Source organism: Peromyscus eremicus, chromosome X, assembly GCF_949786415.1.
Source record: "Peromyscus eremicus chromosome X, PerEre_H2_v1, whole genome shotgun sequence".
In the NCBI taxonomy this organism is placed as follows: Eukaryota; Metazoa; Chordata; class Mammalia; order Rodentia; family Cricetidae; genus Peromyscus; species Peromyscus eremicus.
The window spans coordinates 11,671,479-11,682,030 of NC_081439.1; the positions used below are offsets into that span (position 1 = coordinate 11,671,479).

The window sequence follows — 10,552 nt, forward strand, 5'->3', positions numbered from 1 at the left end:
TCCTGGCAGTTGGGGATGTCTCCAATCTCTGTGCTAACCCCACGTCTAGGCTGGCATGGTGGTGCCTTTAGGCACTGTGCCCAGGGTACTCTGACCAGGCTTCACAATGGCAAGGTCAAAATTTCCCTGTGTAGAAAGCTGCAGAATAAGAAATATGTGATTCAGGCCGTCTGTAGAGCCAAGTTCAAGCTCTCTGGGCACCAGACGATGCAGACCTCAAAGAATTAGAGCTTCACCCAGTTTACTGCAGATGAACTTGAAGACATAGTAGCTGAGCATCAGCTCATTGTTGATGGCTACATGGAGTAACTGAATGCCCTATGGCAGATACAGTGTTTCAACATCACTCCAGTACCATGGCATCTTCATCCTTAACTATGGTCCAGCATATCCTGCCACCAAAGTCAGATGGTCTTCCTGTCCTCACAGTCCTTTAATTATTGATTTAAAACTAAAGTATTTCCACCATTTACAATCTCTGTATTGGAGCCAGGTGATGGAGGTTCACACCTTTAATCCCAGCAGATCTGGAGGCAGAGGCAGGCAGATCTCTGTGAATTCCAGGTCAGCCTGGTCTACAGTGTTCCAGGCCAGTCTCACCCACTGAAGTCTTTGTCATTCCTAGGGGTTGGAAGTCGTCGGGGGATTGAGCTATCCATCTCTTCATGCTCTGTGCCTCTCTCTCCTGCTTCTGTAGGGAGGATTTGAGAAGGGATGATGAACTTCAGCAGACAGCTCACTTTAGCTAGTGTATTTAGGCTTTGCTCAGCTTGCCCACCTGCTTTTGTTATGGAAGCCGCATCTGTGGGTTAGTTTTTTTTTTTTTTTTTTTAATTCGCTTCAGTTTATTATTAGTGAAGTTAGAGATTCATTTCCCTGGAAGTTCAGTTAAAAACGCTGCACATATACAAAACCTTAAAGAATAGAAACATATGTAGAGTATGTTCTAACAAAAATACCCTTAAATATTTAACAATATACAAAAACCTATTCCAGTGTAAATATTTGAGATTAATGGTTGTTCAAAAGTAGACTCAACAATCCATTGTTTTTTTCTCATCATTTTTATACTTTATCCCTTTTTTCCCTTCAGACAGAGATCCTGGAATCTAATTCTTTGTTTAGCTTTCTTCCTGACCATGACCAGTAACAACTTGTATCCAAACTCTTCTAAATGATCAGAAACATGCATAACCCACCAAGTAAACAAAATCAACACTCGACCTAACTCTTAGGAATAAGGGTGCTATTCTTTAGACTGTTTCCTGTTTTCTGGGGTGCTGGTATCTTTGGGGAATCCTGGGAAAATCAGGATAATGGTGAAGTCCTGGCTGGAGTAGTTAGTGAGGTTGGAGTATCTCAGCCAAAGGCTTGAAGCTGTTTTGGATGCAGAACTCTGGGAAAACTTCTACAGAGGTGCTCTGAGATGCTGAATCACCTGGGTCATGTTTTTTTATTGGTGTCTGGTTCCCCTTTTCTTAAAATATTTAAACATTCAAAGGTACCATACAAATCTGCATTAATACAAGTATAGACTGTGTGTTGTACACAAGTCAGTCAACGATGGTTTTTTCTTTTATCTTTGAGCATGTAAAACACATGTTACCCTCCATTTAGGTTTATTTCTTTATGTCTCTAGCCAGATTTTTCAAGGAGTGTCCCCTGATCTAACCTGATCTTCTCCAACCCTGAATGAATCCACAGCCTTTTGTTTTCTGTGGGAACAAAAGCATTAACTCCTCTCCAAAGCAACTTCTTTTTTGGACTTCCATTTTGAAGTCAAGACACATTTAGGGTTTATAGGTTGGTTTAATCCAGCATCTTCCAAAATCCAACATCTCTCAACACCTATCCATTGTTTATCAGCAATCCAACAAGTTAAAGTCAATACAACACCATGTAGGATCCAGACTCCTGTGAATTTTCCATATTTATGTGGCTTATTCATTTTATTATTTTCCTTCTCTCTATAAAGATTTTATTTTGTTATTTTTCAACTATTCTTTTTCACTATGACTGTCACCACACTGTCTCCTTTCCTTTTCAAGCCTATGTACATTTTTAATGGCAACCTGTTTACAGGTTTCTTAATTCAGAATCTGCCTTTATTGAGCATCAGTAGACAAATCTTCAAATGCCTTGTCAGCCGCTGGTGGGGTTCATCTTGTGCATGATGCTGGCAGCTCCACTCTCCTCTGTTTCCTGAGAGCCCAGCATCATAGTAGAGAAACTGGTAGGAGCTACAGTTATTGTCCCAGCTCTGGGAAGTTTCTGGGTCCATGCTGCTGTAGCCATTTCAACCTATTCCCATGCCACCCAGTTGCATGCTTCCTGCTGCTGAGGAAGCTCATTTAAGTGCTCATAGGGAGCGCCTCTTAAAAGAGCCATACATCTCTTTGCAGCTCACTGTGATCCTACCTGAGAGCATCAGGTAACTGGCTATGACTCCTTTTGCTGATTCTTTTCTTAAAGCTTTTTCAGGCCTTATGCGAATGTAGGTTCCTGGTATTGGGTGCCACTTGTAGGAAGAATATTCTGTTCCACAGTCCAACTCCCAAATAACCACACAGAGACTTCATATTTATTATAAATGCTCACTGAAAGCTTAGGCCTATTACAAACTAGCTTTTACCATTACAATTAACCCATATCGTATCTATGCTCTACCACATCTCAGTACTTTTTTCACCAAGGCATGTTCATTTTGCTTGTCCCTGAGTCTCCTGGGGAGTCTGTCCTTCTTGTTCACATAGTTCTCTCTGTCTGTGTCTCCCCCTAAATCTGTTCCTTCCTAGCTATTTGCCATTTAGCTCTTTATTAAACCAATGAGAGCAACACATCTTCACAGTGTTGACAAAATTGTTCCACAATACTTTTCTTTTTCTGCCAAATTTCCTACAGAAATGCAGCCAAATGATTTCCTCCAGGAGTAAGTCTACCCCTGTGTCAACACCACATTGTATTGTTTACTGAGTGCTATGATTTGAATCTTAAAAATAGTCTTTAAAAATTTATTGATTTTGAAAAGAGATCAAGAAGGACATTACATACTTATCAGAGGAAAAATCCACCAAGATGAAATTTCAAATCTAAACATTTATGCCCCAAATACAAGCGCACTCACATACGTAAAAGAAACATCACTAATGCTTAAATCACACATAAAATCACACACATTAATAGTGGAAGACTTCAACACCCCACTCTCACCACTAGACAGATCTGCCAAATCGAAGCTTAATGGAGAAATAAAGGGCTTAACTGATGTTATGACTGAAATGTACTTAATTGATATCTATAGAACATTCCACCCTAACAAAAAAGAATATACCTTCTTCTCAGAACCCTATGAAATCTTCCCTAAAAACGGCCACATACTCGTTCACAAAGCAAATCTCAACAGATACAAAAAAAATTGGAATAACCTCCTGTATTCTATCAGACCACCATGGTTTAAAGTTAGATTTCAACACCAACAAAAATTACAGAAAGCCTACAATCTCATGGAAACTGAAAAAGCTCAACTGAATCACCAAGGGGTCAAGGAAGAAATAAAGAAAGAAATTAAAGACTTCCTTGAGATCAATGAAAATGAATGTACTACATACCCAAACTTATGGGACACTATGACAGCAGTGCTAAGAGGAAAATTCATAGCACTAAATGCTCACATAAAGAAGATGGAGAAATCTCACACTAGTGACTTAACAGTACAACTGAAAACTCTAGAACAAGAAGAAGGAAAGTCACCCAGGAGGAATAGATGCCAGGAAATAATCAAATTTAGAGCTGAAATCAATAAAACAGAAATAAAGAGAACAATGCAAAGAATCAATGAAACGAAGAGTTGGTTGTTTGAGAAAATCAACAAGATAGACAAGCCCTTATCCAGACTAACCAAAAGGCAGAGAGAGAGAGAGAGAGCATCAAAATTACAAAATCAGAAATGAAAAGGGAGACATAACAACTGACAATGAGGAAATCCAGAGAATCATCAGGTCATATTTCAAAAACCTGTACTCCACAAAATTGGAAAATCTGAAAGAAATGGACAATTTTCTGGATAAGTACCACATACCTAAGTTAAATCAAGACAAGATAAACTATTTAAATAGACCAATAACCCCTAAGGAAATAGAAACAGTCATTAAAAGTCTCCCAACCAAAAAAAAAAAAAAAAAAAAAAAGCCCAGGACCAGATGGTTTCAATGCAGAATTCTACCAGATCTTCTAAGAAGAGCTAATACCAATACTCTTTAAATTGTTCCACACAATAAACACAGAAGGAACATTACCAAACTCCTTCTATGAGGCAACAGTTACTCTGATTCCCAAGCCAAACAAAGATGCAACAAAGAAAGAGAATTATAGACCAACCTTGCTCATGAATATTGAGGCAAAAATACTCAATAAAATATATGGCAAACAGACTCCAAGAACACATCAAAACAATTATCCACCATGATCAAGTAGGCTTCATCCCAGAGATGCAAGGTTGGTTCAACATACAAAAGTCTGTCAAGGTAATACACCATGTAAACAAACTGAAAGAAAAAACCACATGATCATTTCATTAGATGCTGAAAAGCCTTTGACAAAATCCAACACCCCTTCATGATAAAGGTCTTGGAGAGATCAGGAATACAGGGGACATACCTAAATATAATAAAAGCAATTTACAGCAAGCCAACAGCCAACATCAAATTAAATGGAGAGAAACTCCAAGTGATTCCACTAAAATCAGGAACAAGACAAGGCTGTCAGCTCTCCACATATTTATTCAATATAGTACTTCAAGTTCTAGCTAGAGCAATACATCAACAAAAAGGAGATCAAGGGGATACAAATTGGAAAAGAAGAAGTCAAATGTTCACTATTTGCAGATGACAAGATAGTATGCATAAGTGGCCCCAAAAATTTGACCAGAGAACTCCTCCATCAGATAAACACCTTCAGTAATGTGGCAGGATACAAGATTAACTAAAAAAAAATCGGTATCCCTTCTATATACAAATGACAAATGGGCTTAGAAAGAAACCAGAGAAACATCACCCTTTACAATAGCCACAAATAATATAAATTACCTTGGGGTAACTCTAACTAAGCAAGTTACTGTAATGACAAGAACTGTAATTCTCTGAAGAAAGAAATTGAAGAAAATATCAGAAAATGGAAAGATCTCCTGTGCTCATGGATAGGTAGTATTAACATAGTAAAAATAGCAATCTTACCAAAAGCAATCTACAGATTCAATGCAATCCCCATCAAAATCCCATCACATTTCCTCACAGACCTGGAATGATCAATACTCAACTTCATATGGAAAAACAAAAAACCCAGGATAGCCAAAAGAATCCTGTACCATAAAATAACCTCTGGAGGCATCACCATCCCTGACTGCAAGCTCTACTATAGAGCTACAGTAATAAAAACAGTTTGGTATTGGCACAAAAACTGACATGTAGACCAATGTAATCAAACTGAAGACCCTGACATTAATCCGCACATGTATGAACACCTAATTTTTGACAAAGAAGACAAAAGTGTACAATGGAAAAAGGAAAGCATCTTCAACAAATGGTGCTGGCATAACTGGATGTCAACATGCAGAAGACTGCAAATAGATCCATATCTGTCACCATGCACAAAACTCAAGTCCAAGTGAATCAAAGACCTCAACATAAATCCAGTTACTCTGAACCTGATAGAAGAGAAAGTAGGAAATAGTCTTGAACACATTGGCACCAGAGATCACTTCCTAATATAACACCAGTAGCACAGACACTGAGAGCAACAATTAATAAATGGGAACTCTTGAAACTGAGAAGCTTTTGTAGGGTAAAGGACATGGTCAATAAGACAAAATGACAGCCTACAGAATGGGAAAAGATCTTTAACAACCCCTCATCTGACAGAGGGCTGATATCCAGAATATATAAAGAACTCAAGAAACTAGACATCAAACTACTGAACAATCCAATTAAAAAATGGGCTAAGGAGCTTAACAGAGAATTCTCAACAGAAGAAGCTCAAATGGCTGAAAGACATTTAAGGAAATGCTCGACATCCTTAGTCATCAGTGAAATGCAAATCAAAATGACTCTGAGACACCATCTTACATCTGTCAGAATGGCTAAGATAAAAAAAACACTGAAGACAGCTTATGTTGGAGAGGATGTGGAGCAAAGGGAACACTCCTCCACTATTGGTGGGAGTGTATACTTGTACATCCACTTTGGAAATCAGTATGGCGGTTTCTCAGAAAATTGGGAATCAATCTCCCTCAAGACCCAGCCATACCACTCTTGGGCATATACCCAAGGAATGCTCAATCATACCACAAGGACATATGCTCAACTATGTTCATAGCAGCATTATTTGTAATTGCCAGAACCTGGAAACAACCAAGATGCCCTTCAACTGAAGAATGGATAAAGAAAATGGTACAATTACACAATGGAGTACTACTTAGCTGAGAAAAACAATGGCATCGTGAGGTTTGCATGCAAATGGATGGAACTAGAAAATATCATCCTGAGTGAGGTAACCAGACTCAGAAAGACAAACATGGTATGTACTCACTCATAAGTGGTTACTAGATGTAAAGCAAAGGACAGATAACCAGACTTCAACTCACAGCTCCAGGGAGGCTACCTAGTCAAGAGGATCCCAGGACAGATGCCGGGAACACTCAGTGACAGAGAAATGGATGAGATCTACATGAGCAAACTGGGTGTGGGGGGCTAATGGAGGTCAAGGATCTGGGGAAAGAGAGCTTAGGCGAGCGGGAGGTCCCAGCTGTATCAGGAACAGAGTGGGAGAACAAGGAAAGAGAGACCATGATGAACGAAGTCTCCATGGGAATAGGAAGAAGCAAAGTTCAAGAGAGGTCCCCAGGAATCCACAAAAATGACTCCACTATCGACTACTGGCAATGATCGAGAGGGTGCCTGAGTTGACCTACCCTGGTGATCCGGTGGCCAAACACCCTAACTGTCATGATAGAACCCTCATCCAGTGACTGAAGGAAGCAGATGCACAGATCCATGCCGAAGTCCCAGGCGGAGCTCCAGGAGTCCAATCGATGAGAGAGAGGAGGGAGTATATGAGCAAGAGATATCGAGACCATGATTGGAAAAAGTACAGAAACAACTAGCCAAACTAGTGGAAACACATGAACTGTGAACCAATAGCTGAGGAGCCCCCATGGTATTGGACTAGGCCCTCTGGATAAGCGAGATAGCTGTTTAGCTTGAACTGTTTAGGAGTCCCCCAGGCAGTGGGACTGGGACCTGTCCTTAATTCATGAGCTGGCTCTTTAGAACCTAGTGCCAATGCTGAGACACTTTGCTGAGCCTAGGTGCATGGAGGAGGAAATTGGACCTGCCCCAACTGAATGTACCAGGCTCTGCTGACTCCCCATGGGAAACCTGTGTTGGAGGAGGTGGGAATGGCGGGTGGGTTGGGGGGGAGGAATGTAGGGGGTAGGAGGAGGAAGGACAGTGGAATCCATGGTTGATATGTAAAAAAAATAGAAAAAATCTCTTAATAAAAAAAAAGTCTTTCACATGCTTGATTAGAGTTACCCCAAGATATTTTTTGAGGCTTTTTGAAAGGTATTGTTCCCCTGATTTCTTTCTTTCCTGTCATTTATATATAGGAGGATTATGAATTTTTTGTGTGTATTAACTTTGTATCTTTTAGCTACTTTGATGAAAGTGTTTATTAGCTGTAGGAGTCTCCTGGTGGAGTTTTTCACGTCACTTATGACAAATAAAGTTTATCACAAATAAAGATGCTTTGATTTCAGAAAAAAATATTATTGATTTTCATGTGTGTGCATGTACACCTGTGTGACTGAATGCTGACTGTATGCAGGTCTCCTAGTAGGCCCAATGAAGGTGCTGGATATCAGAAATGTGTAGTGACAGATGTTTGGGAGTCATCCCCCAACCCCCATAATCCAGTTTGATTTCTGAGGGGGGCACAAGTGTATGTGTGTGGGGTGAAGAGAGGTCAGAGTTCAGCCTAATGTGTTTTACCTGAGAAGACTGATACCTTTTTTCTTGAGACATAATCTCCTACACTGTCACCTGAGGTTCAGCAATTAGACTATGCTGGCTAGCTAGTGAGCCCCAGGAATCCTCCTGTCTGCAAATCCTCAGCAGTGGGTTTAGACGCACATACCAACATGCCTAGCTTTTAATGCTGGAGATCATCGTCAACGTCAAGCTCATGTGGCAAACTGTTTAACAACTGAGCTATTTTCCAGCTCTCTATTTTAGAATATTTACTAAATTTATTGCAATAGAGGGAATTTAAATGATGCCGAAATAAAAAGAATTAAAGTCAGGATATGGTGGTGCTTGGGAGGCTGAGACAGGGGAATCATGGCCTGAAGCCTAGTCGGGGCTACATAGATATTTTGAGATCGCCCTCAGCTAAGATACCATCCCTCAAGAAAAATCACCTCCATAGAAATTTGTATCTAACAAAAGTGAATAAAAATGATCCAACACTGTGGACATTTTCAGTTAATTACATATTTACTCCTTTCTATTTTATACAGACAACATATACATACATCATGTCCATTCTGCCAAAAAAAAAAAAAAACCAAAGGAAAACAAAAAACCCAAGATGTTAAAACTAGTCTCAAGATGAAAAAATACTGTGAAAAAATTAATAATTAAAAAAGAAAAATACCGTGTTGATGTATTATGTCCACCAATACACTGTGTCCCCCAATAAAGTGTATCTGTGGATCAGAGGAAAGAGCCAGCCACTATAAGTAGACGTGGTAGTCAGGCAATGGTAGCACACATCTTGAATCCTATCACTTGGGAGGCAGGGATATGTCTGGATCTCTGTGTGTTCAAGGCCATATGGGGCATAGAGCCAGGTGTGATGACACACACCTCTAATCTCAGCACTAACCATAGACATCTGGAGGTCTATACAGACAGACAGGAAGTGACAGAGCTGAGTAGGAGGAAGCGATGTAGTTAAAATTTTAAGGGTATTTTTGTTAGAACACACTCTACATATGTTTCTATTCTTCTTTAAGCTTTTGTACATGTGTAGCTCTTTTAACTGAACTTACTGGGAAAGGAACCAATAACTTCAATAATAAGAAACTGAAGCAAGCTAATAAAAACCCACAGTTGCTGCTTCCGTAACAAAAGTAGGTGGGCAAGCTGAGCAAAGACCAAATACACTAGCTAAAGTGAGCTGTCTGCTGAAGTTCATCATCCCTTCTCAAATCCTCCCTACAGAAGCAGGAGAGAGAGGCACAGAGCATGAAGAGATGGATAGCTCAATCCCCTGACTACTCCAACCCCTAGGAATGACAAAGACTTCAGTGGGTGGGACTGGCTTGGAACACTGTAGACCAGGCTGGCCTGGAATTCACAGAGATCTGCCTGCCTCTGCCTCCAGATCTGCTGGGATTAAAGGTGTGCACCATCATCACCTGGCTCCAATTGAGAAATTGTAACCTGTGGAAATAATTTGTTTTACATCAGTAATTAAAGGACTGTGAGGACAGGAAGACCATCTGACTTTGGTGGCAGGATATGCTGGACCATAGTTAAGGATGAAGATGCCATGGCACCGCAGTGATGTTGAAACACTGTATCTGCCATAGGGCATTCAGTTACTCCATGTAGCCATCAACAATGAGCTGGTGTTCAGCTACTATGTCTTCAAGTTCATCTGCAGTAAACTGGGTGAAGCTCTAGTTCTTTGAGGTCTGGTGCCCAGAGAGCTAGGACTTGGCTATAAGGAGGGCCTCAATCACATATATCTTTTTCTGCAGCTTTCTACATAGGGAAATTTTGCCCTTGCCATTGTGAAGCCTGGTCAGAGTACCCTGGGCACAGTGCCTAAAGGCACCACCCATACCTGTCTGGAGCCTAGACGTGGGGTTAGCACAGAGATTGGAGACATCCCCAACTGCCAGGAAATTGTCTCCAAGGTCCGGCCCTTACAGCCACTAATATAGACAACAGGCTACATGAACTACCAAGTTAGCTGCTCTTTGTAACCATTGCACACCTGGCCCCCACGGGGTTGCTATTCTTTGGAGATAGTCTCCCTCGGTATCCCACAGTGGCCTTGAACTCACTGCCTCAACTTGATGAATGCTGTGACTCAAAAGCCAGCAAAACTAATGAGTAGGTCTTAATGCTGTCCTCCAAAAGAATGTAATTCTCTCTACACAGGAAAAGATAAGTTACAATTATTGTTAGGAGGAACAAAAATTAATCATTCTAATTTGAAAGGCAAATTTATATTTTCATAAATTCTTAGGCCAGGTGTGGTGGCACATGCCTGTAATCCCAACACTCAGGAAGCAGGAGCAGGTAGATCTCTGGAAGTTGCAAGCAGGCAAGGGCAAGGTTACCTAGTGATACAGTTTAAAAACAAAACAAACAACAATAACAAATGCTGGATGTAATGGCACAGGCCTGTAACCTCAGCATTAAGGAAGATGAAGCAGGAAGTTCAGGAGTTCAAAGCCAGTGTGGGCCACATAGAAACACTCTGTCTC

At 40.4% G+C, this 10,552-nt stretch overlaps 1 pseudogene; it reads right to left on the reverse strand.

Moving 5' to 3' along the window:
- Nucleotides 1-9,963: 9,963 nt before the first annotated feature.
- Nucleotides 9,964-10,111, reverse strand: LOC131900286 (small nucleolar RNA SNORA70; annotated as a pseudogene).
- Nucleotides 10,112-10,552: the final 441 nt, after the last annotated feature.